This window comes from Phascolarctos cinereus, unplaced genomic scaffold (assembly GCF_003287225.1).
Source record: "Phascolarctos cinereus isolate Bilbo 61053 unplaced genomic scaffold, phaCin_HiC Scaffold_1;HRSCAF=81, whole genome shotgun sequence".
Taxonomy (NCBI): Eukaryota; Metazoa; Chordata; class Mammalia; order Diprotodontia; family Phascolarctidae; genus Phascolarctos; species Phascolarctos cinereus.
Genome location: NW_027555514.1, coordinates 240,183,820 through 240,201,513, shown reverse-complemented (window position 1 = coordinate 240,201,513; position 17,694 = coordinate 240,183,820). Strand labels below are relative to the sequence as shown.

Here is a 17,694-nt window from a genome sequence, read left to right as displayed (position 1 = left end):
CCCTAAGGGCCACATAAATCCCTTCCTCTTCAGCTTTATTTTAGACTAAAAATTATGAGTTCAGTTACAATTGCTCTGAACTTCCAGTCAGGAAAATTCCTAATACTGACAAAGAGATTGGGCTCTCTGCCTAACTATATATGTGTATCTCTCCAGTTAACCCTTGGATTCTAGGTTGTTGAGGCAAAATTCAGTTTAGTGAAAATATTTGGATAAAGAATGGGATATTATATTATAGTTTTGTGGCTAGACAGGTACCAGGAGGGGAATCTGGAGAAAAAGCAGACCTTTTTTGGGATTTTTCTTATTCAGGGAAAAAAAATTACTAAAATTGGTAACTAAGATTCCTATAGAGCAAATGGTCTTTTTCAACATATGCTTTCTCTGCCAAAGGCCAGTCTTAACTTTGCCTCTCAGAGGTTTGCTAGAAAGCCATGCTTGTTCTAACCTCTTTAATCTAAAACCTTAGAATCTCTATAAGCCTTTAAGATATTTGCTTCCATGTATATATATATGCACACACACACACATATACATATATATGTATATATATGCACACACACATATAATATATATGCATGTATAAAATAAATGTGTATGTATACATACATATAAGAATATATATGTACACACATGTATGCATATATACATACACATATGCATAATATACATACGTGTGTGTATAATTTTTTTTCTATAGGGTGTGATCCAATGCCTTTGATTGATTCATGGAGTTTTACAGGCCCTGCATAATTGATGGAGTAAAAAGAAATCTTAATTACAAATGCAATTACTTTTAAGTAGGTAAGATGGAGTCCCACAGTTGCACTAACATTTGAGGGAAGCTTAGAATACATGAGATGGCAGGTGAGGGCCTGAAGAAAGAAGTGATTGACTCAGCTCTGTGGTAGCTGGGATGTAGACTCATCTAGTGGCTATACCACATTAGGAAGTGAACTTGGTTTTGTGGCAAATACTTTAAGTTTGATCCCATTAGTTCCTGGGGGAACTAATGGAGCACAAGGGAGAGTGTGTTCTTAGGGGAATGTTTTATAATTTCTCTTCTTGCTATACCTTTGCAGTAAATATTTGTTTGGAAAAGCTTTTAAAAATTGATATAAAGCCAATGGCAATAACAAAGAAAAAGATATGTTTTCCTTTAAAAACTGAAGCAAAATTCATACTTATTTAATAGATATTTGATGTTTCATGTACCACAATCATCTTTTCATTTTCTTCTTTGTGTATGACTATATACATGTTTGTTGGTATTTATCAAGTTCATATTAAAAAAATAGAATAAAAAAAGAAATGGAGTTCTAGCAAAAGCAGAAAGACATTGACATTACAAAGAGAAGTAAGAGCAAGAATAGGGGGAGACCAATTTTTTTAAAAGCATAAAACAGTCACAAGGAATGAAAAACACAGCATTCAGAGGGCCATTTAATATGGGGAAAAACATGGCACAATAACCTAGATTGACAATGTTTTATAGCACACTATAGATAATAGATCATAGAATTCTGATACAAGGACTTTAAAAAACCTGTAGTCCCACACTTTAATTCCATAGATGAAGAAACAGAGGCTCAATCCCTACCCTCACATCGAAGAAAGGAAATGGCATGTAAGGTTACACATCAAAGTGGTGTCAGAGTGACTAGAGTCTAGGTCTTTTGCAAGGCCTTCAATTTTATTTTTAATTTTATAATATCCTTTTATGACTAATGCTTAGCATGATAAAAGAGAAAGGGGATTAGATTTAGAATTAGACAACATAGATTCAGATTTTTTTCATGTTTACATCCATAATTTATTTATTTTTAAAATTTATTTATTTTGATTTATCAACCAGCACCTCCACACTTTTTTTTTTAAGGCAATTCGGCTTAAGTGACCTGCCCAGGGTCACACAGCTAGTAAGTGTCAAGTGTTTGGCCTGAGGCCAGATTTGAACTCAGGTCCTCCTGACTTCAGGGCTGTTGATCTATCCACCGCACCACCTAGCTGCCCCCTCTCCACAAGCTTTTGAGTTCCAAATTTTTCTCCCCTTCCCTCTCCACCTTCCTCCTCAAGATGGCATGTAATCTGATATAAGCTATACATATACGTTCCCACCAAACATAGTTTCACATTAGTGATGTTGTAAATAAGAATTAGAACCGATAGGAGGAACCACCAGAAAGAGGAAATAAAACACAATAGAAGAAAAAAAATAGCAAATAGTATGCTTCAATCTGCATTCAAACTCCACAGTTCTCTCCTTGGATGTAGACAGCATCTTCCATCACGAGGCCTTTGGAGATGTCCTAGATCTTGGCACTGCTGAGAAGGGCCAACTCCATCAATATTGGTCATCACACAACATGGCTGTTACTGTGTATGACATTCTTCTCATTCTGCTCACTTCACTCAGCATCAGACCGTACAAGTCTTATGGATTCAGATTCTTACATTGCTACTTAAAACCTGTATGACAATGGATATATTACCAAACTCAGTGCCTCAATTTCCTCAAGAATGATAAGATTCACATTCAAGCTCCTATAAGTTTATTTTCATAATGAAGGTTTTGAATCACTGAAAAAAAAACTTAAATGGTATTCACCATACTTTGTTTAAGGAGTTAAGGTTATGTATAACAAATAGCATTTAAAAAGGAATTAGGAGATTTGAGTCCTGTTGATATGTTTGCTAGCTATGGGACCATGAATGTAAAGAACAAGTACAACCACATTAATAATGACCCTTTTACGGCACTTGACCATTTTTAAGGCACTTTACATGGAGATTTGATTTGATCCTCACAAAAAATCTGTGATATAGGTGATTTATCATCCCCATTTTAAAGAAGAGAGAGGCTGAGAAAGTGACCTATCTGGGGACATACAGCTCGAGCGGGGATCAATCTCAGATCTTCTTAGCCCTATTTCCAGCAGTCAATACAGTATATCACATTACTTCTCAAGCCATACAAATTCTCTGAACCACAATTTTGTCAGTTGCAGAACAAGGACAATATTCTTAGTACCCATCTCTCAGGGTTCTTATGAACATCAAATCATATGGATGCTAAGGAATGAAAGAAACAAATGAAAAGCAAACAAAACAAAACATTTAATAAGTAATTTCTAAGGGCGGGTGGGTGGCACAGTGGATAGAGCACCAATCTTTGAGTCAGGAGGACCCGAGCTTAAATTCAGGCTCAGACACTTACTAGCTGTATTACTCCAGTTAAGTCATTTCACCCTGTTTGCCTCAGTTACTGATCTGTAAAAATGAACTGGAGAAGTAAATGGCAAACCACTCCCATATCTTTGCCAAGAAAACCCCAAATGGAGTCAGGGAGTATCAGGCATGACTGAAAACACTCAATACCTGCATTGTGCTAAGTGCTAGGTATGTAAACAAAAAATCCAGAAGGTCCTTGCTCTCAGTCAAATTTTAATTGAAAGAGAAAATATATATAAGAGGGCTCAGACACAGGGCAGCTGAAAAGTCTAAGTAAATTGTATCTGGAGGTAGGATTGCAATGCTAAATGTTCTACAGGGTGTATTGACACAGGGATTTGTAAACTGTAAAACAGAATATAACAGTTAGATATATGACAGGAGTGCTCTGGAGTGAGTTCCAATTAGCTCACAAGATTCAATTGTTAAATTTTTAATGTGAGCATTTATACCTCAGAAATTGGCAAATGCTATAAATCAGGGCTTGGTTTATTGTCTTATTGATTATCTAGGCTTAAGAAGGTGGTGGACAAAATTTTGATAATGAAGATTAAACTTCAAAGTGTATCATACTTCTGGGAAAGCCAGTCTACAATTATTTACCAGTATTGGCCAGGGTATTTATGCATGTGTGTACATGTACATATACATATGCATATGAACATACATATGTACACATACATACACATATTTACATACACATATATGAGTATACACACACATATATATGGAAACAGTGTGTGTGTGTATATATAGATATGCATATATATAGATATACATATGTGTATATCTATATATCTACACACACACACAGACATATATATATATATATATATATATATATATATATATATATATCTCAACCATTTAGTGCCTTTAAAGGAGTAAATATTCAGCAATCTATAAAATTCAGCTATTGAGGACACCTAATTCAATGGGAATTCTGCAGAAGCATATTTTTTACAGAGTAAGCTATGCCTTTAGGGAAACACAGTCAATCTTTCAGGTCACCTATATATGGAGCAAGAATGTATTAACAGGGTGTGACTTAAAAAATGCTTTATGGTGAACTTTACCATTTTTTACTTTATTTAAACAAGCATAATCAATCCAATATTTGAATAGTTTATTATATCTTCAGGGCTATGAGGATTGCAAAAGGAACATAAAATATGATATTAGCCCTCCAAAACCTCACAGCCTCATTAAAAAGACAAGACTGCTGCCCATTTAAAAAGTAGTAAACAATATAAAAGAGTGTATCATTAAGTGCCAATTTGTGTTGAGTAGAAGTTCAGTAGAGAGAGATTCCATTGAGATACAGCACATAGGCCTACAGGTAGGAGTGTCCTGGGAAATGCTTGACAACCATCTCTCTGGGGAAAAATGAATGCACCACAAATTTTAAATTTAATCTACAATATTGACATTTTCTATATCACTGCACTAAGTCTAGACAGTCAACAAAACAATTAATTCACTCCTGATTTGCATATCCTGTGTTTGCAGATAACTGAGGTGTAAATGTTCACACTGAAAATTTAGCAATCAGCTTTGACAGTCTGCTTTGATCAAGCTCCAGCATATGGCTGCATGTAGTAGTTTTTTGTTTTTACATTTTTTTTTTTTACAATTTACTTAGACTGTTCAGCTGGCCTGCGTCTGCACCCTCTTACATATGTTTTCTCTTTCAATTAAAATTTGATTGAGAGCAAGGACCTTCTGGATTTTTTGTTTATATACCTAGCACTTAGCACAATGCTTGTGTTGTTTATTCTTTTCAGTCATGCCTGATACTTCCTAACTCCATTTGGGGTTTTCTTGGCAAAGATAGTGGAGTGGTTTGCTATTTCCTTCTCCACTTCATTTTATAGATCAGGAACTAAGGCAAACGGGGTGAAATGACTTGACCAGAGTCATACAGCTAGTATAGCTAGATGGACTGAACCTTGAACTTTGAACCAGAACAATCCTGGCTTTGCCATTATTAATTATAAGACGTTAGGAAAGTTACTTAAACTCTTGTGGCCTCGTTTTCCCTATTCTAAAATAAAAGTATTGGACAAGTTGATCTTTGAAACTTCTAGGCTAAGAACTGAATCTGGTTCTAGACACCTAATAGCTATATAATCCTAGGTAAGTTATTTAATTTTACTCTACCTCATTTTCCTCATATATAGAATGCGGATGATAATAGCACATACTTCACTGAGTACCTGCAAGGATCAACTGAGAGAATGTATGTGAAATGCCTTGCAAAATTTAAAGTACTGTATGTAAAGCACTCCATTATAATTCCAATAATTCTGCAACACAAATGGTAAATCATTAAAGAATGACCCCTGCCACAATGCATTGTAATATCATAAAGATATGTACAAATGTGTAATGAATGGACAAAAAAGACATAGGATGTGTGTGTGTATATATATATATACATACATACATACATACATACATATATATATATATATATATATACATATATATAAAAATACACACACATATAATGTATCAAGACATGTAAAATAAATGGACACAAAACAATTTGACATCTGTGGCATATCACTTGTTAACAATGATGGCATTCAATTCAACAAACATTGAGCATCTGCTTTGAGACAAGAGGTACTGTTAGATGCTAGAGGCACAAAGACAAAAACAAAGTTAAAAAGCAAAAACACCAAAAATGATCTTTTCCTTTAAGCAGTTTATGTTTTACTGAGGTAAAAACCATGAATCAACAGTCAACCAAGAAGTATTTATTAAAACATGTAAATCTGAAACCATCAAGTGGGACCTTAAATTAAACAAAAGAAACATTATTGATTCATATCTTAGAAGTTCCAAAAGTCCAGGATAAGCCCCAAGAAGCTACACCAATACAATTAGGCAAGGTTTGACTTGAAAGTGATCCAGGTTGAAGAAGACATGGGACAGATGGTGCTGTCTCCAGTACCTTCAGTTTTTGTGTTCTGCCCAAGAAATTTAATGAGACACCTTTCTGCAAATTTGAGCTAAACTAGGAGGGTTTCCTAACCTAGAGTCTATGAACATTTTAGGGACACAGAGAAGAGAGAAAGAGAGAGAGAGAGACAGAGAGAGAGAGAGAAAGAGAGATGCATATTTATACAAAAATATATACATAAGTATATGTGTATTTACACATAAGTATGCATATATATGTATGTGTGTATACATATAAAACCATATTTCAAAATAATTAACTTCACATGAATTTTATTTTATATATGTAAAAACATTTTTGTTTCTGAAAAGGGATATACTTCATATACTTCACCAAAATGGGAGGGGTCCATGATATAAAAAGTTTAAGAAGCCCTACCTGAGAGAGAAAGCAACACTTGACAGAACACCTTAGGAAAAAGACTGCCAACAAGAACACAAGAGAAATTAAGGCAGCGAAGATGGAGCCATTACTTCTCCTCCTGCATGTAAGTACCTTCTACCTACATGTAAGTACCTGAATGAATACTAGGTTAAAATCATGGAGTTATCACTGTGCTATGCTGTCTTCTATATTTATAAAGATCAAACAATGAAGATACCATCCCAGGTGTTCAGGAGCTGACATCCAACAGACAAATGTGCCAAGTACCTTCCTTGATCTCACTAATTCAACAGATAAAGGTCTCCTCTGCTGTGTCCTCACACATCCCTTCATAACTCTACCAACGGATCTTCTGTTTCTTCTCATTACCTATGTTATTTATCTCATCCTCTTACTGCACTGTAAGTAGCATCAGGGAAAGGGCTGTGTATTATTTTACTAAATGTTATAACTTTTCTGACACTATCGTGTTCTGTATGCAGTAGGCACTTCATGAATATTTATTGAATGTAACTGTTAAATTACTTTCCAGATTTCTTGGCTTCCCTCACCTACTTCAAAACTCAGATAATATTCCATTTTGTGCAATAGGTTTTTCCATGCCCTTCTGTCAATGCTATTGTCTTCTCTCTGAAATTGCTTCCCATTTACCCTTTGTACATGGTTGTTTGCTTGCTTACACATTCATTAGAATGTTAACTTTTTTGAGACAGGAAATGTGTTTGCCTTTGTTTGTATCCTCAGTGTTTAGCAGAGTGATAGGCATATATTTGACACTTAATAAATTCTTGTTGACTTGCTAAGTGGCTGAAAGATTGCTTTGATGATATTCTTCTAGAGAGTTTGAATTATTACAAAGTATTAATAAACTGCTCTATGTAGAAATGGAACTTATTTGGCATAATCTCTTCTGTAAAAGCAAAGTATATTCAATAACAATATGTGAAATTTTGCTTTTGTGTGTATGTTAAACTACTCACCCAAGGGTCACACAGCTAGTAAGTGTCAAGTATCTGAGGCCATATTTGAACTCACATCCTCCCAACTCCAAGGCCAAAGCTCTATCCACTGCGCCACTTAGCTGCTCCTGAAATTTTGTAGAGTCCATTATGTCTTTCACAGTTTTTGAAGAAGTCCAGTAAGGTAAGTAGTATCAGTATCAGGAAGGATATGGTACTATAGGTGAAAGTCTTTCACATTTTAATTAAGCTGGAAAGAAAACAAAACAGAAACAAACAAACAAAAATCTTCAAATAATGTTGCTGCAGCAGATAAGTTTCCATGTTTCTCCCTAGCTAAATGAAGAAACATGTTACAGTGGAAAGAATGAAGGTCCTGAAGTCAGATTCCAGATTTAACATTTAATAGATATGTGACCATGGGAAGGTGATTTAATCTCTCTGACCTTAAACTTCCTATGAAATTGGGATAATAGTACTCAAAACTACCTGACAAAACTACCATATTTTGATGAAAGCTCTTTTAAAAATGTTAAAGCTGGGGTTCTCAATCATTTTTTTGTCATAACTCTCTGTTAGCAGTCTGGTAAAGCCTATGGATCCCTTCTCAGAATAATATTTTCAAATGTATCAAACAAAATAATATGATTTCAAGGGAAAGCAATTATACTGGAATGTAGTTATCACAATATTTAAAAAAAATCACAGACCCCAGCTTGAGAACTATTACTTTAAAAAAGTAAGTATGTATTTAATTCTTCTTAATGTGAATAGTTATTATAAAGTATGGAAATAGTCTTCACCAGTTATTGTGAAGTATGGAAATAGTTGGGCAATAGATGATGAAGTTTTATACTTGAAAAAATTATTGTCATTTTATAGATGACAAACTTGAAGCTTAAGAACTTTAAGCAATATGGCAGGGTTATATAACCAGCAATGTCAAAATCAAATTAAAACAAAACAAAACAAAACAGGTTTCTTTTGACTTCCAGTCTTTTCTACCTTTCATGTCCTCAACACAAGGAGTGTTGTTGATTCACTAAATATCCATGTTGAGATTTGTGTTTTTGTTTTTGTTTTTTTAATTGTTTGCTTTTAGTGATTAATAATTTACCTCTTGGGCTACTGGTCACATCAAGGTAACTCAGCTAGTCAGCTGGTATTTATTAACCACCTCCGGCCATCACCAGTTAACCTGATCTATGTCTTGCCATTGGACTGCAATGACTCTGGAGGAGAGAATGGAACAGATGACTCTGAACAACTCTGCCTCATTTAAATTCACTTCACTTGCAAATCAAGACATCACCCTCCTGATGTCATTGGTTCTCTTGGAGAATGAAGGATATAAACAACAACAACAACAACAGCTAGAAAATGTGCCAAATTTTGGGGATATAAATAAAAGCTGAACATTTTCCCTGCCTTCAATAAGCTCACAATCTACTGAGAGATGTAACCACCAAGTAAAAATAAAAGAAATGTAGGATGAATTGGAGATAAACACAGAAGGATGACACAGTATCAAGGGCAGCTGGAAAAGGCCAAGACTTGCACAAAATCAGGGGAGCCAAGAGGAGAAGAACTAAATGGAGATTATTCTAGGCATGAAGATAGTAAGTAAAAATGTGCAGAGAGCCAAGAAAAGTAGAGTATCCAATGTTACTGCATATATAAAAGAGGGGTAAAGTATAAAATAACTGAGAAAGTAGCAAGAAACCAAGGTACAAAGGACTTTAAAAGCTAAAGAAAGGATTTGTATTAGATTCTGGAGGTTATAGGGCACCGTTGTAGTATACTGGAGTGAAGGGAGGAGGGTAGGAAAGTTAGAGGGTTATACATGGTCAGACCTGTATTTGCAGAAATATATAACTGATTGAGAGATGGACTGAGGTGAGGAGTAATGTGAGGCAGGCAAACTAACTAGTCTATCACCAATAATCCTTTATCTGATTAAAAAAGAGTGAATAATTCTCTGGAAAAAAAATACACACATACATACATACACACACACACACACACACACACACACACACACCCCAACATATATACCCCATCCCCCCTGCCATTCTATCCTTGAATCCTACTTCAAAGAAAGGACCCTAACAAAGAGAGTGTAAGATTTGCTGGCCTAAGGCGAACCACTCTCCCCAATATGCATCTCTTGATTGTCACTGCCTTGGCTTTAATAGGAGCTGTGCTCACCATTGATAAGAGCATAATGTGCATTTTAAAATTATACAGCAAAGATTAAAAGGCACAAAATTAAAAGAGTGTTATTATCCTTTTAAAAAATCCTAGTGACAAAGATTTTCATTTCAAATGTGTACTCTGCTAAGTGGAAATTACTCTGCCAGGCAGGCAAGTGTATTGTTTGTGATTCTATGAGGAAGGTAGATAGTTGGGGAGATACATATGTTTTTAGGGATGCCAGGCCATGAATTTTTTTAAGGTCATCCAGGTTTTGACTATATGCCTCTGACTTCTCTGTAACATTTTTTTGTAATACCTAAATAGCATAGTGGAGAGAGTACCAGACATGGAATTCAGAAGACCTGAATTTGCCCCTTGCTTCAAGTACTTATTAGCTATGAGACCCTGGGAAAGTTATTTAACTTTTTTTTCTCATCTTCAGTTTCCTTATATGTAAGATGGAAGTAATAATATCATCTATCTAAAAGGGTTATTGTGAGAACCAAATGAGATAATATATACAAAGTTCTTTGTAAAACTTTCAATAATTAGAAAATATGTTAGCTATTATGTTTGTTGGCAAAAAGAGGGAAAAGATGTTTTAAGAATACAAGGCTATTAAAAAATTCTCTGAAGTATTATTAAAGAGTTAGGAAATAAGAGCTTTAAAATCCTAGATTATAGGGCTTATTAAAAGCATTTTAAAATAATAGTTTTTACTCTAACCTTATCTGTCTTTCATTTTGAAACCTATGACGTATTGTATTCCAAATAGGAAAGCTTTTTTTTAAAATTCCTTCCACTTCTCTTATTTTAAAATTAACATTAGGACATTTCATTAACATGATGCCTTCCTCAGACATTTACATTGTAGTAATCATGGTAGTTTTTCAGAGTCTGCTAGTACTTGGTTGTCTTTTATATCAGTTGTTTACAAGTTATAGATTTTTCTCAGAAAAATGAAAAAAATTACTATAAAATGGGATAATATGCTTCACATTTTTGACTTTTCACTGATTACTAATTAGTATTTTGGATGTGACACTTATAAATTCTACATTATAGCATATGGGCAGTCCAGCCACCACCCCCTACCCTGTATAGCCACTGTTGCTGTAATGATAATCAATGACATTCTTGTCAGTATCACTACCTGTCTTTTGAAAACCTCAAAATGCCTTTCCATCATTAATTTGACCAAGACATTTATTTTTTTCTTCTGATGCAACTGAAAGACTGTGATCTGGTTCCCAGAATGCTGTACCTGATCTGAAAACATTAATTTATTTTCTAAGTAGTTTTCATTGTTTAAAGTGATAAAAATCAGGAAATTATGTTTTTTGATTCAGTTTCTGGGTAAATAGTACAAGTTCCACATACTCTAGACCTATCCATCACTTTCTTCAATGAATTATTTTCTGCAGAAGATGACCATTTTGATTGAGTAAGATTAATGATAATCCACAACTTCTCTTGCACCATTCCAACTAATCACTTACAATGGTAAGGTATTTCCTTGACCCTGAGATCCCCATAAAATCTTGTCAGTCAACAAGTTCAAATCTATGGATCCATTTATCAAGACATCTATGAAACTACCAAAGCTATCAAGGTTATACATACAGAAAAATCTACCAAACATTTTAAAAAAAGATACCACATTAAAGAAACAATGCATTTCTTTCTGTCAGTACAGGTATTCACAAATTAAGTAGAGGTATAGTACACAGGGCATTGACCCCTAACGAATGCTGAGGTCTTGTTCCACATGTTCCAAAATAGAGACCATATCTTAATGGTTGGGATGTGGATACTCCTGTTAATGAGTATAGCTAGGGCTCTCAAAATATGCAGACACACTTCTAGGGCTCATGGCCAAATCAACCCTTAGATTGTTTCCCTTGTCATATTGATATAATATTGAAAGGGAACAGATTGTTCATAAGACTGAAGAAGAAGTTGCTAAAAAAAAAGATATCCCAAAGAAGTTGAAAAAATAAATATGTAATGCCCAGGAGTAAATATATTATTAATATGCAAATAAAAAGGATTTTTAATGTGATAAATCTCTATTTTATTATTATTATTATTTTACAAATACTACTACCTAATATCCTTATGGACTGCTCATGTTGAAATGTGTTTGTGTGTGTGTGTGTGTGTGTGTGTGTGTGTGTGTGTATACGTGCTTATGTTTGTATATATTATACACAGATGACCAAGTTAGGTACTGTTGAAGATACACAAAGAAATTAAAGGCTTACTACACAAAAAGTCTCTGACTTTACTGCTGATAACCCTGGATGCTATGTGTGTGTGTGTGTGTGTGTGTGTGTGTGTGTGTATGTGTGTGTGTGCATGTATTCTTTAAGGAGCTCTCATTTAATATTAAGAATGATGCCTCCAGTGATGCAGATTGCAATCCTTCTTTGGTTTAGAAGATGATCTTTCAATTTTGCTGTAGGCAAAAATCCATCTCTATGTATAGAATCTGGTGATAAGTTCCCAGAGCATAACTTGACTTGTCTCAGACCAAGAGTTTATCAATGGACACATACCTGAAGCCTTTACAGCATTGTACATGGTGACAGATCTTGTACCCATGCAAGCACAGATAAAACAGCATTGCCTTCTATGATAATTCAGCGGAGCAGGACATTTGTGGAGATGTCATTCAAAGATGAAGTTAGTGTATGAGATAATCTACTGTGACAATGAAAAACTGTTTTATGTTCCTAAAAATACCCTCATTTCAGTACCATGACTTGTTCTGTGTTTTTTTTTTATTTGTTTGTTTTATGGCTCTGGTCAACAAAATTAAGGTATAAGTATATTGGTTGGTACTCTTTGCGATATTACTGATTTGTGATGTTATCTCATTTATTTCCAAAGGGTTCTTCCTGGTTTCTTTTTTTTTTTAAGCATTGAATTGTAATTATTTCTTTGTGCTTAGAAGTATATATTATTTCATTTTTATCATGTAACATATAAGTACTCTTCATAAGTTCCCATAAAATAGGTAGATGATTTTAAATTGCAATACTCCAGAATTTCAACAATTTAATTTTGGCCCTTCAATCCCAGCCTCAATGTTTAAAATATGATGTTGCATTTTATTTATAAAGACTTTGAAATCCTTAGTCTAAGGTCAGTAACAATTGCTCACATCTTCACTTTCAGTTGTAATCTTTGTTAACTATACCTGCAATCTTTATGGCTACAGGATCCTCTGAAATTAGAACAAGCCCTTCTTTGACTTCAACCTGTTTTTCAGGGACCAGAGCAGATGTAGCAGGAGGGGAATATTTAGTTTCAACATAAGCCACAGGTGTGGAAGCAGAGGGCTTAGAACTGTGAAAAAGGCTAGCCCAAGATTTAGCAGGCTGATTAACAGAAATTGATCCTTTAACAGGGGTTGTGACTTCAGCATTAGGCGAAGCATTGTCATGTTTAGCTGGATCTGAGTCAATGCTTTCCACAGTGTGAACTTCTACCCCATTAGCAGCTAGGACCTTGACAGAGGATTCAAGTGTTTTGTCCATTAGCAACCCCAAGATTTTCAGTAGTACCAGTAAAAGGCTGTGCAACAGCTTTCCTTAATGAGCTACTCCCTCCAGCCTCTGAAGGGATGCAAGACTGTTCAAAATTAGTAACATGGCATACTTCAGGGTGTTCTGCAATCCTGATATTGTCCAGGGCTCTAGGAAAAGAATCATCAGTCACAATGCCACTGAAGAAGTCCACAGAATTTTCAGGGCTATTACAAATGTCCTTGGTATAGCTGATGGTGGTATATTTCTCATAAATTCTGTTTCCTCTGTGCTTACATTGTTCAGTACTGAATGGGATGTCCCAGTGAAGACTCATCAGTGGTTTGGGATAAGAGTGGGGTAAGGGGTCCTGTGAAGACTTCTTAGAAGAATAAATAGAAATTGTATTAGACTCAAAGCAGTCATAGCAGCCTGACAGGCTTAAGTTTCAGTTTACTAGAAATCACCTGAGTTACAGGAGTCCAGTTCCAAGTACCCCCCCCCCCCTTAGGCCATTGTTATATCAGTAGTTAAAGTTTGCCAAGCCTGAAACTCTTGAAGAAGCTTCCTCCCCCATATCTTGTTGTACTTGTTGCTATATTTTGGTCATGGTGACCTGGCTATACAATACAATGTATAGCTTGACTGCACATCTTTAATTGCTTCTTTGGTATTACTTCAGCAAGCTAAAGGGCTAAATACAGACATGTGTATTATTCTCTTTGTTTTGTTTTCTGTTTCCATAGATTGTGAACCAAAACATTGGCCAGTTGGTGGGAGGGTGGATTTGCCCATTAGGCCTATTTAATCTGGTTCTTAGCCCCTGTACTCTGTCTCCCCTTATCAGAGCATTCTGTTGGAGGGACACCCTAGTCTCCAGAACAGTAAATAAATTAGCTTTCTGTTTCTCCCTGAAAAACCTCTAAGCATGTTTTTTTTTTTTTAATTAGAGTGGCATCCCACATAGTACTGATGAATTTGCATGACCATTTACAAGGGTTTCTGCAGGGATAAGGTATTGCCATCTTTCAAATAACTGTAGTATCCAGGTGGCCTTTTTTTCTTCTTTTGATGTTCTCTTTGTCCAAGGCCACCAGAAAGGCTGTCATTTTCTATACTTTCAGCTTTGGCATTAGAACCATTATCCAAAGTAAGCACAGGCTTGTGAATTGGCAGTCGATGGAGTTGTAGTTGGCTTTATCGTGTTTATCATCATGGTTCTTTTGGGAAGTTGTGTAGTAAAGAATAAATTCTGGGGTCTGAAGATTCAGTGTGCTTGAAATACTCTAGTCAGTGCTATTCAGTAAAGGTTCATCTTGTGCAATAACTTCGGTAACACTAAACTCAATTCGCTGATACTCTTCCCATGCTCCAAGATTACCAAGCCCCTGCACATGGCAACATCACCATCAATGCAAGAAACCCTGTGGCAAACCATCATGCAGCTCCTCTGGGGTTTCAGTGTCACACAAAATTGTTTCCTTGTGTGGTGGAAGCTCAACAGAAGAGCGAGGAGTCACCAAAAAACTGATTGAACTCATCAGGAGTAAAATCTCCAAAAACATACTGCGGGCCATGGAGGGCCATGTCACCTCCGCCTCAGGGAGACCCCGCTTGCCGCCTGGGCTCCTCACTCCTCTTTCCCCTCATCTTCTCTTCTTTCTCTCATTCAGGCCATTCTTCCCAGTTTCAAAGACACTTCAGCAGGTTTTGTACTTGTTAATGGTTAGTTAATTTTGAGAAATATTAAATGTCTTCATCCTGACTATATGAAAATATCACAGTAAATAAAGTAGAGCTGAACTACTATCACCAGTCCTCTCAATTCACCAATCTACTCAATGTCCCTAACCTCCATTTGTGTGGTATTTCAGTCATGTACAGTGAAGCTTATATCAAGGGGTCTGCTGGAGCCAGGTTGAACCAGGTTATTAGATATAGTTATTAAATTCAAGGTGAGCATTTACATGCTGGAAATCAGCAAATACTACAAATCAGAGCTTGATTATTTTGTTGAATGTCTAGACCTAATAAAATGATAGATAAAATATTAACAGTGTAGGTTAAAGTTAAGTTGTCCCCATTTCTTTTTTTTTCCAGATGGGTGGATATTAAATATTTAGCAGCATACTCTTAGTTACATCTCAGATTTCATTATTATTCACAATTATTTCATATGTAAAAAACAGTAATTCTGAATTTTCCTCTTTGGATCACAATCTCCTTCCTTTTCAAGTTTCCCCCAAACTTCCACTTCTAATCTCCCCCAATATCTTCTAACCCTACTCTATGACATTATCATGTCCAACAGTACCTAAGTTTCTTTCTATTTTTCCAGATCATCATCGATGTTTTTTGCTTCACTTCTCTCCTTTGGCAGGCTTAATCATGCTTTTAGTCGTTTCAACATCACATTTTTCTTGAAACCATTGTTTCCTTGAGCTTCTGCCACTCTTTCCTTGTTAATCTTATAAATTTTCTATTAATATCATTCCCACCATGCCATCCCACGGAATCCCGTGGCCATAAGGGATGGATAAAAAAATAATTTAAAAAAAAGCCAGATGACTAGACTGTCTATAAATTGATTTTCCCCCATCTCAATCTGACTTTTATTTCTATGTGGCAACTCTCTTCATCTTTAGATGATGACTTATTATCATATCACTTGCCTTAACTCTTCCAAAACTTCTCTCCAGCAAACCTTCAACTTCAATTCCAAATGTGCTCTTTGAAAAACTTATTTTAAGGTATGTCATACTTTACTGATAATATTGAAGCCATTTTTACTATGTTCTCTTCTCTTATCTTTTCTCACTAACACCTATGTTTGTGCCCTTATTTCAATCTTATGCTCCTTTCCTTTTGTCTCGGGAGATAAGCTCTCCTCTTTCCTTGTTAAGACTAACTCTTCTACTTTTAGCTTCAATTACATTCCTCTCCTTTTTCAGATACCGTTTCATTTTATTTAACCTATTATTCTCTCTGTCTTCAACTTTTCCCTCTCTAATGTTTTTTTTTTCCTCCTCTGCCTATAAACTTGTTAAGATTTATATCTTTAAAAACATGCACTCACACATACAAATACTCCCCCAAAATTCCTTTGCTTCTATTACTCCTCCTATATCTCTCTTCTTACTACTAAATATCTAGAATAATATTCTATATTCATTGTCTTCTCTTTTTCACTTCTAAATCTTAAACTATTTGCAATCTGGCTGTGCCACTTCTCTTTCTTGTTTCTTCTCCTACATATGTTACCAGTCCTTCTCAGGCTTCTTTGTTTCTCCTCCCATTAAGCATGAATGACTCACAAACTTTCATTCTAGAGTTTCTTCTGTTTTCTCTGTTTACTCCACTTTTTTTCTAGCTAGGCAAATCCAAAACTATCCTCATCTTCTCTCAAAAGAAAAACAAAATCAACAAGAGAAGTTGAATTTTTTAGGGAGAGAGTCTAAGGCTGGGGTGGGGACCCATAGCCTCAAGGCCACATGTGGCTCTCTAGGTCCTCAAGTGCAGCCCTTTCAATGCAAACTTCACAGAACAAAACCCCTTAATAAAACATTTTATTCTATAGAACTTTGGACTCATTCTAAAGGTCCCACCCGACAACCTTGAAGGCTTACTAAGCGTTTAGTGTTCTATCTATCCCTAAATTCGTTATTATCACTTTTGAACAAAACTGAAAATGGCTTCCAAGCCAAGACTCAGCTGAAATCATTCAGAAGGCCTTTCCTGGTTCCCCTTCTTGGTATTTTCTCTTCTAAGGTTACTTTATATTTATTCATAAGTTTCTTTTATATATCCATACATTTGCTCATTTTCTGTGATTAGAACATAGAGGGAAAATATTGTTTTAACTTTTTCTTTGCATCTGCAACACTTAGGCCAATGTCCAGTGCAAAGTAAGCATTTAATAAATGCTTGTAAAGATGCATTCATTAATAAACACCCATGAATCATAAAGTGGAATTGATTCTAAAGTGTCTTGTTTCATGAATGTATCATTCCTAGAAGATTGTAAGTCTATCAAAGTCAGGACCATTCTAGGTTTTGGTTTTGGTTTTGTATTCCCCAAATTATTTGACACAGTGGTTTGCATATAGTGGGCACACAGAAAACAACAGCTTACTTAAATCTTGGTGCCATCTCTCTGTGTGTTGTGCAATTGGCCCCACAACTATCACCCTGAACTAAAACTTTGTGCGTGGGATTACCAAAGGGGTTTCCACTTTCCTGTTCTTTTCTATACTTTCTATTTCTCGTTCTCAATAAAGTCATGTTAGTTCATTTTCTACTGCCCTTAGCCTAATGCAAAAGTCAGCCAGCTATGAGAATGAATCCTTAGGGCTGAAGGAGGCAAAGGATGTGGTCAAATTAAATATTCCTCCAAATTCTTACAAACACAATTTTGTTGACCTACAGG

General features: G+C 35.4%; 1 pseudogene; it reads right to left on the bottom strand.

The window, feature by feature from the left end:
* Window positions 1-12,914: 12,914 nt before the first annotated feature.
* On the bottom strand, window positions 12,915-14,855 carry LOC110195952 (ubiquitin carboxyl-terminal hydrolase 10 pseudogene; annotated as a pseudogene).
* Window positions 14,856-17,694: the final 2,839 nt, after the last annotated feature.